We start from the raw sequence: 22,278 nt of genomic DNA on the forward strand, positions 1-22,278 counted from the left end.
ATACCATGTGGTTTGAAAAGATAATCCAAAGGCTATTTAATGTTGGAGGACAATATAGAGATATGATGTTCAATATGTCAGATGCCAAGGTAGGTAGGTGTGTGTGTGTGTGTGTGTGTGTGTGTGTGTGTGTGTGTGTGTGTGTAAGAGAGAGAGAGAGAGAGAGAGAGAGAGAGAGAGAGAGAGAGAGAGGGAGGGAGAGGAGAAAATTTATAATTTCTTTCTGTGGTAGATTTTAAAGCCAAATACAAATAGCCAAAAACACCATGAATGAAACATTTATATGATTGCTGACTGTTTTGTGGTTCTTCTTGCCATAGGCAGTTTATTGTGTAATATATGTGTGTGTGTATGTGTGTGTGTGTGTGTGTGTAAAAGAAAAATAATAAAAAATCAAATAAAAAGTAAGAAAGTTTGCATTAATAAGTACCTTCTCCTGGGGATTTAGAACAAGTTTATTGGCATAGAGTAGAGGACACAAGGGGCATGAATGCAAGGGTCTGCAGGGCCATAGAGAAACACCCAGGAGAGGTTCTCCCGTCTCTTCCAGCTTCCCACGGCTGCCAGAAGGCTTTGGCTGGCCTTGTAGCCATGGTACTCTCCTCTCTTGTCTCACAGGCCATACTCCCCGTGTTTCTTCATACTGTCCCACATCTGCGCCTGCCTCTAGGTCCATATGGCCTCTTAAAAAATTGGGGACATGGGCAATATTGGATTAAGATCTACTAAGATGACCGGTTTTTGTTTGACTGTGTATAAAGACCCTGTTTCCAAGTAAAGTAGGCCATGCTCTGAGGCTCTAGGATTCAGTTTTCATGGCGGGTGGGGCTATTGTACAAACTACAACACACACCAGTCAAGTTAATCTTTTAGACTAGGTGCTAGAGCGAGAGAGGAAAAAAAAATCAAAGTGCCATTTCTTTCTTAAAATTCTCATCCTTGCCTGGACGGCACTGTAGGCGTTATGATTTCTTTTCTTTTTGAGGGAGGGGCATTCTCTCGCAGTTGCTCATCCTTCTTGTTCTCAGGATGCAGCTATGGTCTTGTTTGCCTGGCCACGTGCCATTTTGTGTACTCAGTCTCTTCCTTATGACTTTCTGGCAGCCTTTACCTCCATTTGCCCAGTCTTCTCCCCTCCCCTTGGGACACAGGTTCAAAAGGGTCCATCCCTGAGAGCAAAGCACCTGGGACACCTGGGGGCTGATTAAAAATGCAAAGTTTGGCCCTTCTTTCAGGTGGCTCAAATGGAAGCTGGGATGGAGTCTGGGCCCAGTGCTCTAGTGTCAGAGCTTTCAGGTGATCTGGATCTCGTGCCATCTGGAGGAAATTCTGAGATGGCATGGGGGGGGTTGTATGGGGGGAACTTCTGCAGGCCTTGCCTTGAAGGACCTTCCCTCATCCCTTCACACACACATGCACACGCACACGCGCGAGGTGACTCCTGCTGGGGGTCAGCTTTTCTCCTCAGCCTCTCGGCCCGACTTGAGACTCCATTTTCTCTTTGAGACTGACTTTGAAGGTGGATCAAATTCCCCTTTGATTTGCCCTTCACTAACCTCATGTACTCAGACAGGATTGATTAAATAAGTAAACTACTTCCTTCCCAATAAGGTTTGACTCTTAGTCAACTTAGAAGATTTAATAAACAAAACCAACCAACCAACCAACAACAAAACAGCGTTCTGGGCCTGGGAACATAGCTCAGCTAATAGTTAGCTCACCTCGCATGTGTGAGGCCTTTTGTTTCGTCTCCAGGACTGCATAGACTGGGTATGGTGGTGTGCACTTGTCTTTTCCACCACACCAGAGTTGGAGGCAGGGGGATCAGAAGTTAAAGTTCACCTTAGGCTACATAGAGAGTTGGAGTCCAGACTAGGATGCAGGAGATAGACAAACAAACTAACTAACAAATCCAACACACACCAACAATATCACCTTGACGTGCGTTTGTGCTTTTCATGATCCTCAAGGACAGCCTGTTTCATCCTGGCATGGGCACCTTGAGCTACATGGAACCATGCGAGGTGATGTTCATGTCACTTTCTACTTGAGACTATCTCTTCAGAGCTTTTGGTCTTGCTGCAGGAACCTAACAAAGCTGGCCCCAGACACACGGCCTGTGGAGTCTGGATTCTGCGGCTTTTCTGACACAAACTACTCCATGGCCTGAGTCCAGGGCATGAGTCCTGGCTTCATTATTTTGTATATTACACCACGGACACACCTGAGAGCCTAGGCCAGCGTGTCTGTGCTTGTTCACTCTGGGTACCTAAGCTGTACATACTCTTTTTTTCTTTTAAACTCTAAGTATTTATTATAGAAATGAGACTAAGTAAAAACCTTCACCACATTTTGATCTTTTTCTGAATTTCCTCCATTTATCTTTATCGTTACTGTTTATATCCTGAGTTGATACATTCTCCTATTTTCTGTGCTCTCTGTGATGGCCTGTCTCCCAGCCCTTCCCTTTGTTTTTGTTTTTGTTTTTGTTTTTTCTTCCTGCCTGAAACATGCTCTTTAACAATATTTCAATAAGACCTTTCTGCCACAAACTCTTTAGAATGCCTGGGTTTATAGGGCCACCAAAATGACTCAATGTTAATAAAATGTAAAGTAGGGCGCCTACAAATTCTGAAGAAGCATGCCCCAAGTTAGCTTTTAGGCTAGCATCTGAGACTGGGGGAATTCCAGTTCAAATAGCCTTGCAGAGCTTTACCAGTAGGAGTCTTTTCTGGGAGCTGACTAGGGGCCCGTTCTGTACCCCTTCGGTGAGCGGCAACCCACACCTACTTCTTGCCGTCTGTGAGTGCTTAAACCACTGCAGGCAAACCTCCAGAAACGAGGGGACTCACAGCCAAGGGCAAATTTAGCTAACAGCTGCAGAAAACTCTCTTGTGGATCTGAGATGGGAATTGGCCACGGCACTGGGTAATGAATGAGTCCAGTCAGCATGAGAGACTGGGGTCATGCTTGTTAAGAGTCCCCCACACCATCACTGATGAGAGAAAGGCTCTGGCTGGGATCTAGCATAGCATTTTCAAAATGTCATTAGTGAAAAATTAATAATATAAAACATTTTTGAAAAGGCTGAGGCAATCATCTCACGTTTAATAGCAAAGGACTCTTCTGGAAAGGGCCCTTTGTTTTCTTTTTTCTCTCAAGCAGAAATGAGGAACTGGCCAGGATGATCAGCTCTCACCATCTCTTCCCAAATTGCAAACTGGGTTGGGTTGTCCTGTGACATGCCATGCATTTTGCTACATTCAAGGAAACAGAAGACTTCTGCCCTTTGAAGATTAAAAAAAAAAAGCTGTGTCTTTGTGTGTGTATGCACATGCATGGTCTGTCTCTCTGCCTCTGCCTCTGTCTCTTTCTCTTCCCCGTCTCTCTCTCTCTCTCTCTCTCTCTCTCTCTCTCTCTCTCTCTCTCTCTCTCTCTCTCTCTCTCTCTCTCGTGCTTGCCTCTGCATAACATGTATTTGCATGTAAGTGGGGGCCACAGGTCAACCATAGCTGTAGTCCCTCAGCCACTGTCCACCTTGTTTTTATTGATTGATTTATTTATTTGATCTCTCACTGGTCAGGACCTTGCTGAATGAGCTATGGTGCATTTCCAGGGAACCCCTGAGATCTGTTGTCTCTAACTCTCTCATCTGGGGTTATAACCATAAGCTACCACACCTGGCATTTTTTATGTATTCTAGGCTTAGCCTCAGGGCCTTATGCTTGAAAGACAAGCAATATATTAACCAAGCTACCATACCATGGCTGCTTCTTGGTTGAGAATTATAAGCTTTGTTTTGCTTGGTTTTTTGGTTTTCTTGAGATAGGGTTTCTCTGTATAGCGTTGGCTGTCCTGGACTCACTTTGTAGACCAGGCTAGCCTTGAACTCACAGCAATCTATCCGTGTGCCTCTGCCTCTCTAGTGCTGGGATTAAAGGTGTATGCCACCATGCCCAGCCTGAGAATTATAAGCTTTGAAGATGGAATTTTTTATATAAATAAAATTTGCCCTTAATAAGCATTGTTGTGTTTTATTTACACTTATTGGTGATCAGAGTTACAATTCTTTTAGCTTACTGACGAATATCTCAGTCACAGAGAGATTTTTTTCTTTTCCTCTGTGTGTGTGTGTGTGTGTGTGTGTGTGTGTGTGTGTGTGTGTGTGTGTGTATGTGTGTGTGTGTGTGTGTGTGTGCCTTTCAATCAAACCCAGAAATCACCACTCACAAGGTTGCAAGCTCTGGGACACCCTTGTTCCATCCGGTGCAGCTGGGGTTACAGGTGGGTTACTATGCGCATTAGGCATTTATGTGGGTTTCTGGGATCAGAACTCAGATTTTCATGCTCGTGCTTGAGACAGCTGAATCATCATCCTGTACCAAGTGATTGTTTTAAAGATACATGATTTTTCTCTCTCCTTTACTTGCCTAGAAATCCTGGCCACTTACAGAAAAGTCATCTCACTAATGTTGCTTGCAACTTCCTTCTTTAGCCAGCATCTGTTTTGAGGCACAGATTCCTAGCACTTGAAATGAATCATGATAAAAACCCAAAAGGACAAATACATATTTTTTCACATTAAAGGAAAGCACTAAGAACACTGACCAGTTGTAACTAAGTGTGATGTTTTCTTCCCTAGGACATGGAGGACTGCTGCCTTTGGTTAGGATGGCTGAGAGTAGCTGAGAGGAGAACTGGAGCCAGAAAGCAGCTCTGACCATTTAGAGAGCCTTAGATAAATGTTGAGGCAAACACAGTGCATCAATTAAGAAACAAGGCTAGGGCTTTCATCCTGGAGTCCCAGCCAGGACTACATAGTGAGATTCTGTAAATAAATAAAATAAAAAGTGCAAGGAAGCTGCAGATATCACTGTGACGCTCTCTGTCACCAGAGCACAGGGGCAGGACGTGGAGTGGCACGAGACAGTGACAGGGGACGTGAGCTCTCCAGAGATAGAGCTGGAGTTGAGTTGATTGTGTGTCATCAGGGAGATGGTGTGGACGAATGCATGACCAATGACAACTAAATGATAAGCAACCAAGAAGCACTCAGAGTAGGGACTAGGCAGGAGGTAGCCAGGCGATGGCAGGTCCGTGCCAGAGCAGATGGACTCTCTGTTGAAGGGCATTTCCCGGATAAGGCATGTTAGATACCCTATGTACCAGGCGTAGAGTGTGGGGCTACAGGAGTGAACAATGGGGTCACACATCAGACTCAGACCCAGAATGCAACTCTCCTAAGTCCTAACCTAAGGATTTCTAAGGCTTTCTCATTTTTGAAGATCTATCTTTATTTTTTAATATCGTGTGTTGGTGTGCATGTGTGTGAGAGAGGTGTGGGGTGAGTGCAGTTGCCTTTAGAGGCCAGAAGGGAAACACTTGTTCCTAATGGCAGAGCCATCTCTGGTAGCCGAAGGCTTTCTATGGAGCAGATAGCCTCTTCTATTAATATGTGTATGGAAACTTCCTTCCGTGTGGTTAAAGAGCCTTTGGTTTGTGCTTGCCAAGTGTTCTAGTTTCCTTTCTGTTGCTGCTATAAAGCACTTTGACCAAATGCAACTTGAGGAAAGTGTTTTCTTGACTTTCCTTTCAGATCAAGGTTCATCATGGAGGGAAGTCAGGGCAAGTAGGCAAGCAGGAACCCAGGAGGTAGGAACCATGGAGGGGTTCTGTTAGCTTCCGCTCTGGCTTTCCCACCTGTCTTTCTTACATGAGCCAGGACCACCTGCTGAGGGATAGCACTGTCCATAGTGGCGTGGGCCCTGCTCTGTCAACTAGCAGTCAAGAAAATGTCTTGTAGACACAACCACAGACCAATCTGATGGAGGCAGGTCTTCAAATGAAGTTCCCTTTTCCAGGTGACTCAGGTGGTAGTACACCCTCAATTTAAAAAAATAATTAGCCAGGGCAGGAAGATAAATACAAAACTGGATTTTGTCCAAAACTGGATTGTTTTCCTAGCAGGGATAGCCATTAGGAAGTTGTACAAATAAATAAAAGGAAAATTTGTTGGTGTTGGTGTTGGTGTAGCCCAACATAATCAATTACAGGGAAAGCATTAGAAAAAATTCAATTGGAATTAAGGGTTCAGGAGAAAAAAAGGTGGTATGTGTGTGTGTGTGTATGTGGGCACATACACACACGCATGTCAGTGCTGGCACTGGCACGCATGCACACACACTCTTACCATGGACCTGTTCTACATGTTAATATCTTTTTTTGAAGCTGTAAAAAATTCAATTTGGTCAGAAATTCCAAGTATTATTCCTAAGTCATCAGCCTCATTGCTCACACTTCTCTGATCCATCTGGAGCTTTCTCCTTTGCTGCTAAATGATGTGGCAAATTGATATTTCTGCAACAGCATGGAGGTAAAAAAAAATCCTAACTTGTTTTTGATTTATGCACTGAATTTTCATGCTCTCAGGCATAGATAATTCAGCACTGGCTGGAAATGAAGGAGAATGCATTCAAAGTCATGTGGGGATTGGGTAATACTGTTAGGTTGAATGTTATTTGTATGACTTTGGCAATGATTGATTTACCAAACTTTCATTATTTCCAGAAAAGCTTGTTCATATACTACTGTGTAAGTGACTCTTAGCGTGTAGAGTTGATGGGTGCTTGCTTATGTCACCAAGCACTAAATAACATTCCTCTTCCATCCCCCAAAGAGAGCAGAGGTCACTCTAAAAGGCCACCTGCTTGGGAAGGAAAGATCTTTGCCTTGAGAATGAGGAAAACAAGGAGGCACAGCTTTAACAAAACCTGTGCAGTCATAAGTATTCAGTTTATTCATGCTTGGCCTCCCCTACCTCATCAAGGTTGGCATATGAAAGTTGTCAACTGATTTGGTCCATTTTGACTTACTATTTTAAAAATGGCCAAGGTTGGGTAATTTGTTAAAAAAAAAGGGGGGAGGGTTATTTAGTTCACAGTTCTGGGGGACTGATGTAATAACACCTCATTGGTTTCTGACAAAGTTCTCATAGCAAAGGTTTAACATGGTGAGAAGGGGGGAAAGACAATAAGCCTGGAAAACTGAATTCCAAAACAATCCACACTCACTTTTGGAGTCCATTAGAGACCTGATCCAGGCACTAGAGATGCAATCTCATCCCTTGAGACTAGCATAAATAATCTCGTCCCTTGAGACAAGTGCGTGCTGGTGAGTCCCTCACGACTCCAGGCCTTTCCTCCAGCCACACCACTTCTCAACACTGTTCTTTGGGGACCAAGCCTCAATCACATGGAAAGCATAGTCTTGACTAATGTGTTGTTAATGTGATGAGCTACTTGCATGTTTGCCTCTGTGGGTCTCAGTTTTCTCAGCTTTGAAATAAGAGCAACTTTACGGAACACTGCAAATGTCTCTAAACTACACTAACGTCTGTAACACAAGCCTTGGGGGAGTTCATCTCATTTAATTATCATTTGCCTCATTCTGATAAAAATGCTATGTGTGGATTGAGATAATTGGAAAAACCTTCCCACTGACTTCTGTCCATGATGAAAAGCCTAAGACTACCTCAATAAAAAAATGAAACAACAACAACAACAAGAAAACCCACCTCACCTGTGACTATGAATGAAGTATGTGCATGGAAGAGACAACATCAGTACCAATAAACAGAACATTTTAAATTTCTATTACATTTTTATGTATTTATTTTGTATGCCTGTGCATGTGTGCAGGCATGTGTGTGACATGGCACACATGTGGAGGTAAGGGGACAATTTGCATGAGTCAGTTTTCTCCTTCCAACCAGGGACCAAACTCAGGTGTCAAGCTTGGTGATAAGAGCAGAAACCCACCGAGCCATTTCCCTGGTCCAAAAAGAAGATACTGTTTTCTTAAAAATAAGTTGTTTTGGTTAAATGTTGATGTACTGGGAAAAGCTGATGTCCCTAAAAATAGGGTCTTTGGCCTCTGACGGAGCTTCATTTAGAGGAGTGGGTTAGACAGTAGCTCTGCTAAAGTTAGAGCCAGTGTCATTGTCCTTGGAATCCATGCGGGACTAACAGGCTTGTATAAAATGGCAATGTGCAGTCTTTGTATAGAACCCACACACCCCCTCTAAGCTACCCTAAAGTATTTCTAGATTACCTGTACAGACAATAAAATGAAAACAGTTGTTATGCGCCCTTGGGAAATGATGGCAGGAAAAATACCTGTATGCGTTTGTCACATATGAATTGCTACCAAAATGGTTTTGACACATAAAATAGAACTGGGTACATGAAACCCTTAAAAATGAGGGTCACAGTGTACCTGGACACTTTCTTACATGGAACCCCTGATAAAGAGGGATGGTTGTGTACTCGGACCCTTTGTCACATGGAACCCTTCATGGGGAGGGCTGCTGTTGCTCAGACCCTTTAATATTTTGTATATTCAAAAGAGGTTGTCCAGGGCCTGGTGTGACAGCTCAGTAAAGCCTTTGCAATGCCAGCACACGGACCTTAGTTCAATGCCCAGAACACATGCAAAAGTTTGGTCATGGTGGCATTTACTTGCAAGCCCATGTCTTCATTATTTGATTTGGCTTATGGTGTCAGAGGATCAGAGACAAAGACAGTGGAGCAAATGAACAGCTCACATCTTGACCACAAGTCAGATAGAGACACTAGGAATGGCATGAGTCATTTGAAACCTCAACGCCTATTCCCAGAGACATGCCGCCTCAAAGAGACCATACCACCTATCCCTTCCCAAAGATTTCTATAAACTGGGGACCAAGTAGTCAAACACATGGTGGTGGAGACAGGAGAATCCCTTGGAATTACAGGCCAAGCATATTAACCTAATCAAATTAGGCCAATGTGAGATTCTGTCTCTGAGAAAAGGTGAATGTTACCTAAATAATGACATCAGAAGTTGCCTGCATACACCAGTATACACAGAGTAGGGAGGGAGGGAGAGAAAGAGAAAGGGATGGATGGATGGAGAGAGAGAGAAAAAGAGGGAGAGAGAGAGAGAGAGAGAGAGAGAGAGAGAGAGAGAGAGAGAGAGAGAGAGATGACAGTTACCAGAATTTTGGAAAGTTCCTTTGTGATTGTTGTCAGTTAATACAAGTGACATCAGTGTCCCCCCTCTTGGGTCTCTTAGTCCCATTAGTGGTATAATTTAAGAACGAACTCAAGTGAAAGCTTGAAGACAATTTCATTAGAGTTTAAAAGAAAAACTCCCAGGGCAGGCAAGCCATAAATCTCAGCAGGACAGAAGGAAAAATTCCCTAGCATGTATGCTGGCGTGGAGGTCAGACACATGGCATGTTAGGGAAGCGAGCTTAGGGACAGAGTAGCTAAGTTCAAGATGTTTGGGAAGAGCACAGGGCTAAGGAAAGCATGCATAGAAGGAAGAAAAGGAGAAATTTCACTTTTCTGAATAATTAAGAAAAGTGGGCGGACTTTCCAAGATGCATGGGTGTGGCTATTGTGCTATGAGTGGGACTCTGGAAATGTCAAATACAGTGTCTCATTAAAGGAAAAGTGATTTATCTCTCTCGAGCATGGCTTAAGGTGAATTGTTCTTAGGGTTGGTCGGTTGGCCAGGTAAAGGATAGTCCAACTAGAATGCTAGGTCTCCACCCAGGCAAGAGATTCTCTTGACCAGGATACCTCCCCAACCCCCTTAGTGTGTGCTTCGTATTCCTCTAACAAGACAAGGATGTGAATGCTGTATTATATGCACATGGGAGGACACTGGGTCATTTAGCACTAATAGTGCATGTGGCTTCTGCTTTTGAGTGCCACACAAGCATAGGTAGACATATATTCCCGTGGCTCAAATTGTCATGTGTACCCCTCATGATGAAGAATGCTGACATGCTTTTCATGGTGCCAGAGGCCAAAGAAGGCTGTGAGGAGACTCCAGCTCTGTCCTGGCCTAGATACATTTCTTTCTGGCACCCTCATCTTCCTCTTTTCCTAGACTACTGAAGTGCCTGGACAATTCACAGGGCAAAAGGTGTTTAAAGAGAAGACAGCGTTACTAGAGTTGTTAGGATCAGAGCCTGGGCCCTGGCAGCTGGAACAAACCAAGCTCAGCTGTGAATTCTTTCTTTCTTTCTTTCTTTCTTTCTTTCTTTCTTTCTTTCTTTCTTTCTTTTTTTCTTTCTTTTTTTCTTTCTTTTTTTTCTCTTTTTTCTTCTTTTTTCTTTTTTTTGGTTTTTCAAGACAGGGTTTCTTATGTAGCCCTGGCTGTCCTAAACTCACTTTGTAGACCAGGCTAGCCTCAAACTCACAAAGATCCACCTGTCTCTCCCCACCTGAGTGCTGGCATTAAAGGTGAGTGCCACTTCCTACAGCTAGCCACATATTCTCAATAGACCAATTAGAATAATAGTGAAAAGCAGGAAGAGGAGATTTATTCAATGTGGTCATGTTGGGTAAAAGAGCAAAGAGATATAGTCATCCTCCTGAATCCATGTTAATGGTTCTGAGATGAGGTTTAGGTTTAAATAGAGGTCAAGAGGCATGTTTAGGAAAGCAGTCCTGGTCAAGGTGTGGCTCATACTCCACTGACCCAGCATTGTCTCTACTGAAGTCTCCCTTGGGAGATGGTCTGACAAGTCTCTTTCCAGGACACAAGATCACCCTCTGGCTGGTTCCAGGATTTCAGCCTTTATTTCCCCTTCCAGCATGAGATGCTTGAAGAAATCCCAATGCCATTGTTTAAACTGTACAACAGCAGAGGAGTTAAATACAAATGTTTCTTATACCTCTCAGGATAGTAATAATGAGATAATTCCTAATGAGGCAGATCAGGGCTGGAGCCATTAACAGGAAAATACATGATTCTCTGGACAACTTTTAGCAGATAGGACATCCTGTGTTAACAGGGAATACTTATTTGGATAACATGGAAAAGGCAGTCAGGAAGCCAGAAACCACAATGTTGGTACTCAACTTACTCTCTCATTCCAAGGACTCCAGCTCACACAATAGAGATGTACACATTTGGGGAAAGTCTTTTGACCAATTTAATCCATTACAGAGACTCCCACATAGATAGGCCCACAGATTTGTTTCCTAGGGAATTCTCGATCTTGTCTAGACCACAGTAGGCCTGGACCAGATTGCAGGGCATTTACAGGTTCCTCGGAGGCCTTGTTTCTCATCAGGAGACCTACAGCAAGATGTTAGTTTTGTTCTTCAAGACACAGTTTCTCTTTGTAGCCTTGGCTGTCCTGGAATTTGCTCTGAAGAGCAGGCTGCCTCAGACTCAGAGATCTCCCTGCCTCTGCCTCCAGAGTACTAGGATTAAAGGTGTGCACCACCACCACCACCACCACCACTGCCACCACCACCACCATGCATCTATAACAAGATTTTAAACTAGAGAATGATAGAAGCAAATTTACAAGTTAAAATGTTTCCTGTAAAGAAGGGATCAGAGGTCAATATCAGAGAAAGGATAAATTAAAAAGTTTGGACAGAATTCCAGGTTAAAAGTAGATGACAGCTTGGTCTAGTACGATGGGACGAGAGCCAACAGACAAAAGTAACATGGAGTTAGGTCTGAAGTGAGTTGCTGCTGTGTTTCAGGGGCTAGTGAGGAGCATTTGGGAGTCGGAGTTGGCTCTTGGGTTTCTTGTAGGCATACCGTACTGGCGGGCTTGCCAGAGATCTGGGGGGACTTGAGGAAGGTCTGGCTAAGGGAAGATTAGCCTCATGTTGGTATGTGACCTTTCAAATTTATTCTGGCCTTAGAGCTTCCTGTGGTGGGGGGTGGAGGTATCATAAAGGCCCTTAAATTCCAATCTGCAGACCTGGACATTGTTTGAAGTTGCGAGCTTGCCTGAACAAAGAGTATAGGGTGGAATGAGTGGGCCAAATGTTTAATTCCTGAAGTGTCACCTTGTTAGCCAAGGAAAGGGAGTGGTCTGGAAGTGACAGCAGATAAAGGAAGTTGTGAGGCAAGCCCTGGGTAAGAGGGAGTGGAGTCCCAGCTCTCAGGGCTGGGGCAGGGTAATGGCTTGATGTTGGTCAAGGAGTACAAAGTTTCGAGTACAGAGACTGGAAGGTCCTAGGAATTAAATGGACCTATAGTTCACAGTGTCACATTGTGGATCTAAGGCTTGCATGGGTATATGACACCAGCAGTGTCATATTATGCATGAGGAAACTGTAGGCAGGGGTGAACATGCCAGCATCTGTAACAGCTGAGTTAGCAGGAAGAAGTTCATCGATATATAGACTGCATAGATATTAAGTTAAAAAAAAATACAGCATTGTAGCTCCCACCAGTGTGTACACTTGGCATGGCTAAGCCCAGATCTCCTGGGGCTGCTGTTCCTGCATGAGACATGAGAGATGAGATCCTTCATCTATGGAGAGTGCAGACTGGGTGAATTTTGCTGTTTATTGCTCCTGGCCAGGAAGAAGAATCAATGGGATACTTCTCTGCCCAGGTGAGCTGATGCATGAGTGATGGTCAGAATACACCCCATGGGACCTCCACTTTGAAAATCTTTCTGTTATGGACCCTGTTATATGATATGTCTGCAAGTAATAACTGCATCAACTGGAATTCTCCTCAAATGTAATTAACATTATTACCATACAGCTAAAAAAAAGTATACATGAAAAATATTTCCTTTCCAGAATGTTAGGATAACCTACAAAGTGCCTTCACATATCCCCTTCACAGTGCAGGATGATGAGCAGCTATCGTCAGCCCCAGAAATCGATCATTCTTTGAATCCACTGAAGTAGAATGAACTTTTCAGTAGCATATGCGAAGCTAAGAACATCTGCAATCACAGTTATTGAGTGAAATAGAACTTATTTGAGTATTTTCTTAAAATTTTTGTCTTCCTTACAAAGCTATAAGGAAAATGGCAGTTTTTATCAGAAAAGTGAAAGTTTGGGTGGAAATGGAGCTCGGTTGACAGAGTGCTTACCTAGCCCTCTGTCCCCAGCGCCTCAGAAATACAGGTGCTGGTAACCCCAGCCGTTCCCAGCAAGTACAGGCAGGAGGATCAGAAAGTCAAGGTCTATCATGGCTGCATATCAAGTTCAAGGCTAGCTAGATCACTAACTTTTTCTCCAAGACAACTAAAATTCAAATGTCCATTGCTTGAATAAAGGTGAAGTAACTCAGAAATGAGTTTCTCTTGGACCTGAGTTAAATGGAACAAGAGTTGCATCCAAACGTTTTCTTTCCCTATCATTTAGCAATTTTCCATTCGTGCAGCAATAGGTTTTAAACCTCAAATCATCAATTCCCATTTGTCTTCATACAAATGTCCTGAAGTTAAATTGGAGGCTTTAGAATCTATTGTTAAAACTCATACCAGTACAGAATTACTTTCCTTGGACAGTAAAACAATTCTGTAATAAAATTTTAGTTGGTTTGCTGAAACCTGAAGGCCAAGTCCTTTCTTGCCCTTTTGACATCCCTCCTTTTCCGGTAAGGAGATTGCACCCATGTGCATGTGCATCCTTGTCAATCACAGTCCTGGAAGAAGCTTTGCTTTTGTTCAAGGGAAGAGGCAGAAGTCAGTATCCTTGTAGTTTGGACCACATGAAACAGGATGATGGCCTTATGTAGTCCAGGCTAGCTGGCTTGCCATCCCCAGGGATCCACCGGCCTTCAACCTCTGTCTCCTTATTGCTGAAATCACTAGCGTGTGTCATCATACCCAACCTCTTTTTTTTTTCAAGACAGGGTTTCTCTGTGTAGCCTTGAATGTCCTGGACTTGCTTTGTAGACCAGGCTGGCCTGTAACTCACAGTGAGCAATCTGCCTGCCTCTGCCTCCTGAGTGCTGGGATGGTAGGCGTGCGCCGCCACCCCTGGCTACTCGACCTCTTAAATAGGTTCCAGGGATCAGAAGTTAGGTTCTCACGTTCTCGCCACAGCTCCTTGCTGTTGTGTAGTTTTAGGCATGTGGACTTGCTGAGAACGTAGGCACTCATGTGTTTATGGTCACCAAAAGTTATCAAGTATTTATTGAGAATTCACCTCATCTTGGCCTCTGTGGGGCTGGGAAAGTGGGGTGGCCGATAGGTAGGTTGTAAAAGCAGACCTGGCAAAGAAGGCACACAGTAGAAACTATGTTACTGGAACGGAGGTTGAAACCATGTATCTTATAAGCAAAGCTCAGAAAAGCCACAATTCTGCTCTTCTTCGCTAAGACATGCAGATACCTCTTCTCTTCTCCTGTCAAATTTGCATGCTTTCCCCACCGTTAGACCTTTCTTCCTTCTTCACTGAGGCTACTTCTAACTGGCTGGTTGAGGCATCAGCAACTCCAGACGAGGCCCTCACTGTGCCTTTTTCATCTCCATCTTTCTTCTTAAGAGTGACTGGCTTGCCCAAAGCTTTCTCAGCCTGGGGCTGACATCACTGCTTGTTTGCAGATCCCTTGTTTGGAAACCTAGATTACTATGAGACTCTAAGATGGTGAGATGGTTTTAGGCTGCACCTGCTTGTGTGTTGTATAGCTGATGTTCAGTTTGCTGTTATGTAACATGAAAAATAGTAGCAGTTATTTATTTAATATTGAAGACTGACATGATACTTGCATTCTGAATAAAGCTCAAACAATAATGATAGGCTGCTATTTGTGGCCATTTACTTTTCAGACACTGTATTAAGCACTTCTATGCATATTCCTTTTTAAGTCCTCATAAAAACTTTTATTACATTTATTTGTTTGCATGCAAGTGTGCATGGCATAATAGCATATATGTAGACCTGGCAGAAGTCAGTTCTTCTACCATATGGGTTCCAGGGACTGGCCTTGGGCTGTCTGGAGCCTGATTTTATTAGTGCAGCCACTGAGTGATTGACATCTGCAGAAGAAGAGGTAGGGAAGGTACTGGAACACACAGGGGCTCTGGCAAGGAGGAAGTGTGTCTACTGTGAACACTGTTATTGTTATTTAGCTTATATGATAGTGGGAGAATGGAAGCAGGAGAAAAAAGTAGGTGTATTTTAACCATCCTGGCCTGAAATCACAGGGCATATATAATAGCTGAGGGAATAGTAGTTTACTAATAAATATTTGATGGAAGCGTCAAAGGAATCTGAAAATTAAGTAAAGTGAGAGAGCTAGGTCCCTGTGAGTGACGGTAATAGCAGAAAAATTTGGCATTGTGGTGTTTAAATAAAGGGATAAAAGATGGAAATAGGAGGAGGAGGGGGAGGAGGAGGAGGAAAGAGATAGGAGGAAAAGAGAAGGCAGGGAGACATGGAAAGGAAGAAGTAGGAAGGAGGAAGGAGGGGAGGGGTGGAGTGGAAGCAGAGAAGGGAAGCAGAGCGCTGTGTGTAATACACACGTAATTCAGAGAGAAGTATCTGAAATGCTCGAGCTGTTTATCCACCCCTCCACCCTCAGCTCAGCTCTGAGCTGATGAGGTGGCTCAGCAAGTCAGGGTGTTTGCTTCTGAGCCTGATAAAACCTGAACTGGGTCCTGGAGACTCCACAGGCTGTTCTCTGACCTTCACATGTGCGTCATGGCAACATGCATGGGCTAGTGTGCATGCACGTGCACACACACACACACACACACACACACACACACACACACACACACACACACACACGGGGGGGGGGGGGCACATAGGTACACACACCAAGCAAACAGACAAGCAAATAAACAAACAGTATAGCACAGTTCAGTTCAGTTCCTAAAGCCCCAAGAGCGCCCCGGCACACCCTGGGACGCTGCAGGCAACCCCGTGATTGGAGTAACTGATTGGAAGGGGAGTCAGTTTTGGACCCAAGGTTGTTGGTATTTTACAAGCTGAACTCGAGGAAGACCTGTGCATAGTCTCCAGGGACTTTGCAAGTGTAAGCAGCCTGTGGACAGTTTTGTGGGGATTTTATCCTTACAGATTCAGAGACGTCCCTGTGTCTGATGGCCGACCAGCTTGCTTCGTCGTGGCATAAATATTAATATAGACATGTTCCAGCGGGACCTCCAAAGTGGAGGAGGAATAGACAGAAGCTGTGCATTTGCCAGAAGGAACCACACAGAAACGGAAACCAGGCCAGTGGTGGAAGACGCACACAGGTGGATGTACTCCCAGACCTCAAGGCTCCGGAGACTCAGACTTTGTACTCCATACCAGTGGGTTCAGTATGCCAGCCCAGGCACTTGCTGTGCCATCCTGCTGTGACTTGGTCCTGGAGGCAAACAACCCTCCCCTAAATCCCTAGGTTTAGGAACAAATGGAGCAGGTGCGTTTTGCGCTCATCGTGCCCCTGTTTCACAGAGCACTTCCGGTCTATTTAGTCCTATTGCCTGTTCGCTAGAGGCGTTTCTGTGGAGTGTTGAGAGCACAGGAAGCCAGGCCACAGGAGGCAAGCACAGCCCTCATGGCTGTGTACCTCTCCTCATCAGTGACGAGGTGAGGAGTCTTAGAGACATAAGAGAGGCCTTTTAAGTCCTTGAACTCCAATGAGCACTCAATCTTCCAACAGCAGGAAGGATACTCATTACCAGGGAAATAGGCCAGAAATGTACACGACGGCTATTGGCAGACGCCCTAAGAGAAGCAGACAGACAGGAATGGACACACCACTGCACAGCTGAGTTTTCAGAGCTGAAGCGATTCTCACTTTAAGACTCATTCTTGTTAAAACAGGAGTTACTTAAGGCTTTCAACTTGATATAAGAATTAGTGACTATAGCCATCTATGGTGGCGCACACCAGTAATCCCAGCACTTGGGAGGCAGAGGCAGGCAGATCGCTGTGAGTTCGAGGCCAGCCTGGTCTACACAGTGAGTCTAGAACAGTCAAGGCTACACAGAGAATCCCTGTCTCAAAAAATAAAAACAAAACAAAACAAAAACAAAAACAAACAAATAAAAAACAACAACAAAAAACCCAACCAACCAAACAAAAAAACCCTTATGACTACATTTCCTAATTCATTTAAGCAGGAAAACACCAGAGTAATTATTAAACAAATTCATAGAAAGGTCAGTGGATTTTCCTTGCAAAATTAGAAAAATTAAATATCTCCCCTCTACAAGCTCATTTTGGGGATTATTTTGTACAAGTATCAATGAGATACTCTCCTTAAAAAAAAAAAAAAGAATATTCACCCTGCCAGTATAATTGTGGTCTCAAGCTTCAGTGGAAGGTTCTAAACCAAGTCAGCATGGATCTGCCTAGCTATGTATGAGAGAGTGGTTGGGAAGTGTTGGCACAAGGTGTTAGTAGTTTAGAATGGATCTAAAGTATTCTGAATGTGTAAGCAAGGCAGGGGAGGAGGGAGGGAGGGAGAGAGTGGGAGAGCAAGAGAAGAGCAGAGGTAGGAGGGGAAGAGAGAAAGGGGCTGGCAAATTATGGCAATCTCACTCTCAGAACAGTCTTGCCAGGTTTTAGAAGCTACACAGGGTCATACCTGCTTAGTCCTTAGAAGGAAAGGAGAGAGGGAGAGAGAGAGAAAGCTTGCTTGTGTAAGGCAGCAGAACTCAGCACAGAACAACCCGCTGGAAGTCAGGAAACAGAGCCTCGACCTAAAGCATACACTTCAGCACTAAGTGCATGCGATGGGATCAGTTCACCTGAGTCTCTGACTCAGTCTGTGGAGTACCCTGGATGTGTCTGTGGGGAGAGCGCTCTAGGGTTGTCCCACATCCTTGGAGGCATTCCAAAAACTGAGAGGTCTGTTGGAAGCTGATGGCCTCTGATCTGATGCTGGCTCCCAGATCCCAGCAGATAGGCTGGGAGTTTTCCTGTGCCTAAGCTCCTTGGTCAGAGAGCTGGGGTTCAACCCTGTCACTGGTCCTGAGTCTTTGGAAGACTACTCAGCTTTTCTGGGCGTTGATTAGTCTTAATCTTGCTTTGCATATGGGACAGTGGGTGAACACATACACTGTCAGGGTCCTAGTTGTTGCATTGATTGTGTGATGGTTTCATCAGTGCTCTGATGTTCTATCTGTCCATGCGGATACTGGGGAATAGTGTGACAATGCAGAAGAACATTCCAGATACTGAGTATATAAACTATATTCAATAGTCTCTAATCTTTCTGCTATAAAACATGTCTGAAATTTTATCCTCAAGCTGGTTGTAGCTTTCCATAGGCGCACTGCAATGATATAATACCACAACGTCAAACCAAACACCATGTGACCTTGCCACCCTGACAGAGACTGAAAGGATACATGGACGAATAGAACAATTTGGTCTCCACTATAGGTGCTTTCCAAAATATGCACAGGGGATTCATGGTGTGCAGACTAGACAGAGAAGCTGGGGCCTCAATACAAGCAATGCAATGCTGGGTAGGGTTGAGTTGGGAGGTGGGGCAAGCTTGCAGCCCACTGAGGCAGGATGTGCATATCAGCTCTACAGATGGATGACAATGTGTGATTTTCCTGCGTGTCTTGTATAACATTTGGGTCAACTTAAACTTTGTTGTGTGGGATAGCAGGAGCATTAAATAAGGCGATCTCTGTAGTGTTCAGCAGCTAGCTTGCCGTGTAGCTGACCCTCAGGATGCTATATTTACCGTTTATTTTTCCACCTTAGAACAGAGGAAATACCAAAGCATTTGATGGGGGAATTCAGGGAAGTTACCATCTCACCTGTCTATTATGAGGCAGTTCTGGACAAGTAAGAAGTCTTATACGAAAGCTGGTTGTAGGTTCCCATAGTAGCACCATCGTGACCTAATTTCACAGATAATGAACCAAGTACCATGTGCCTTACCTGCCATTTTAAAGCTTATGTTCCTTATTGGGAATTTCATAAATACACATGCAATGAAATATGATTATTTGTTTTGTTTTTGATATAGTATGGTAAAGGATTTTTATGAGTGGGAAAAGATAAGATATACTGAAGAGGACATGATATAGGGATGGTAGTGAAAAAGGTGACAGAGAAATAAGAGGCTGGGAAGACATATGATGACAGATGGGGCAATGATAGAGATGGCTGCAGAGCAGGACATCATGGCACAAATGGAGATGATGGCAGATGATGGAGATGATGGAAGAGACAGAGATGGTGGCAGAGAAGGACACGATGGCAGAGATGGAGACCAAGACAGAGATGGTGGCAGATGATGGAGGCAATGGCAGAGACAGAGATGGTGGCAGAGGAGATGACTACATGTGACATGATAGAGACAGAGATGATGGACAGTACAAAGGTGATAGAGAAAGATGAAGACATTGGGGAAATTATAAGAGATGAATAATACCAGATAAGGAAGTGATGTAGAACAGAGAAATCATCAGAGATGGCGATCACAGAGATGGTGATGATGATGAGGTAGTTAACAGAGATGGTAGAGATAGACTGAGAAGCTCTCACAGTGAGAACTACCCAGAGTGGTGGTGTGTTTTCTTGAGGGCACAGCAAGTGTGTCAGAATCAAAGTATCTCTCTCTATCTGGAATAAGAGGTGGAGACATCAGGAAGTTTGGGTCAGAGTACAGAGAGACTTGTGAAGTATAGTTTTTTCCTAAGGAAACCTCTACACTTTTTCAGGAAAGGAAACTCAACCACTGCCCCATGTTTATCAAAATGCTAAGATACAGTGTCAAATAAAAGTATGGATATCTACGTTGACTACACGACAGGACGCAAGTTAAAGTCTTCTGAGCAGGCAAAATAGCAATGACAAATAGAAACAAGCCAGTGGTGATGTTAATAAAGATGCATTTGCTCCCCAAAGAACTGACAATTCACACAGGCTTAAAAATAGCCTGTAACATTTCAGTGCCTGGCTTCATTATCATTTTTTTGGTTTTAGACAGATGGAGTATTGGACGACTTGCTTCAAAAGTACCCACCACTATTGGGTTATTTGGTTTGGTGGTGTTTAATTTCTTGAGTTCTTTATATATTTTGGATATTAGACCTTTGTCAGACGAAGGGTTGGTGAAGATCTTTTCCCAGTCTGTAGGCTGTCGCTTTGTTCTCTTGACAGTGTCACCTGCCTTACAGAAGCTTCTCAGCCTCATGAGGTCCCATTTATTAATTGTTGACGTTAAGGCCTGGGCTGTTGGTGTTCTGTTCAGGAAGTTGTCTCCTGTGCCTATGTGTTCCAGACTCTTCCCCACTTTTTCCTCTAACTGGGTTAATGTCTCTGGTTTTAGGTTGAGGTCTTTAATCCACTTGGACTTGAGTTTTGTGCATGGTGACAAATAGGGGTCTAATTGCATTTTTCTACATGTAGACATCCAGTTAGACCAGCACCATTTGTTGAAGATGCAGAAGATGCACTACCACACAACAGGGACATATGCTCAACCATGTTCATAGCTGCCTTATTCATAATAGCCAGAACATGGAAACAGCCTACGTGTCCCTCAGTAGAAGAATGAATAAAGAAACTGTGGTACATTTACACTATGGAATACTACTCAGCTATTAAAAACAAGGAATTTCCGAAATTTGTGGACAAATGGATTGAACTAGAAATTATCATAATGAGTGAGTTCACCCAGAAACAAAAAGAGTCAAATGGTATATACTCACTTAAATTGAGACACTAGTCCAAGGGGTATGTCCCCATGAAAAACTTTACCTACCAGGAAAGTGTGTCAGAGGGGAGGACATCCTATTGAGACTTTAGGTGTGAGAAGCCTGGGAGAATGAGGAAATAGAAGGATCCAGAGGGTCCTGGAAAACTACAGGCGGGTCTGGGACCTGGGGTCCTTCTCAAACTATGGCACCAGCCAAGGAAAATATACGCAGTAAACTTCGAACCCCTACCCAGTATAGCCGATGGACAGGACATTCTCCACCATTAAGTGGAGAAGGAGATCTGACTTTCACACAAACTCTGGTGCCCCATATTGGACCATGTCCCTTGAATGGGGAGGCCTGGTGGCACTCAGAGGAAGGATAATAGGTCACCAAGAAGAGACTCGATACCCTGTGAGCATATATAGGGGGAGGAGGTCCCCCTCAGTCACAGACATAGGGGAAGGGAGTAGGCAGGGGAAGCGGGAGGGAGGGAGGAATGGGAGGATACAAGAGATGGGCTAACAATTGAGATGTAATATGAATAAATTAATAAAAAAATTTTTAAAAAAGTACCCACCACAACGGGCAAATGCTGGCTCTTGGGACATGCACTGTTGATGTTCCAAGTAAATTCTGAACTCTATCCAAAGTCTCAATGACCAGACACTTGCATCGGCACATTTGGAAGGCTTCCACTATCCCACATTCTCACCAATATTGGTCCTTATTTGTCTTTCCATCTATAGAAATCTTCCTGTGTGTGAAGTGTTCTCTTGTGATTTTGATTTGCGGACTAACCAATGACACTGAACATCTTTTCACGTGTGATTGGTCACCTATAGTTAGGCAGTAGAGACATGTCTGATCATATCCTCTGTCCATGCTACAATTTCTGTTTGTCTTTTGATGATTCAATAGTACATTTGTGGTATACACACATGTGTGTTTTACACAGCAGGTATGGTTGCCTTTTGTTATATGTGTCTTGCAAGTGTTTTCTCTTGTATTGTTTTATTTTTTGTTTGTTTTTTGAGACAAGGTTTCTGTGTTTAGCCTTGACTGTCAGGGTCTTACTTTGTAGACCAGGCTGGCCTTACAGAGATCTGCTTACCTCTGCCTCCCCGAGTGCTGGGATTACAGTCCTGTGCCATCATGGCAGGCTCTGTTTTGCTTTCTTTATGGTGTTATACCAGGTGGAAATATTTTATGTCTTTTAATGCAATTTTTGTTGCACAATAGTTGTGGGTTGTTTGTGTTTTGGTGTCATATCTAAGACACTATCTCCTGATCAAAAATCATGAACATTTATCCTGCTTGTTTCTTTAGTAGGTTTACCTCTTACATTTAGGCCTGTATATTTGAGTCAATTTTTCATATAGTGTAGATTGTAGCCCCAGTTAACTTTTTTCCTCTTTCAATTTATTTATTCACTTTACATCTCCTCCCAGCTCTCCACGCATACACCTCTCCCCTCATCATCCCCTCTCTTTCTTCTCAGAGAAGGGGGAAGTCTCCATGGGTACCAACCAAGCCTGGCACGTTAAGTCACTGCAGGGCTGGGCATATCTATCTTCTCCCACTGAGGCTAGACAAGGCAGCCCAGTTAGGGGAACTGGATCCAACTGGAAGATCAAGCTGCACATGTGCTATGTATGTGCAGGGGGCCTAGGACCAATCCATGTATGTTCTTTGGTGATTCAGTCTCTTTGAGCCTCCATGGACCCAGCTTAGTTGACTCTGTAGATCTTCTTGTGGTGTCTATGACCCCTCTGCCTCCCTCTATCCTTCCCCCCACTCATCTACAGAACTCCTCAAGCTCAACCTGT

Source organism: Acomys minous (genome assembly GCF_964271855.1).
Source record: "Acomys minous genome assembly, chromosome: 5".
Classification (NCBI taxonomy): domain Eukaryota; kingdom Metazoa; phylum Chordata; class Mammalia; order Rodentia; family Muridae; genus Acomys; species Acomys minous.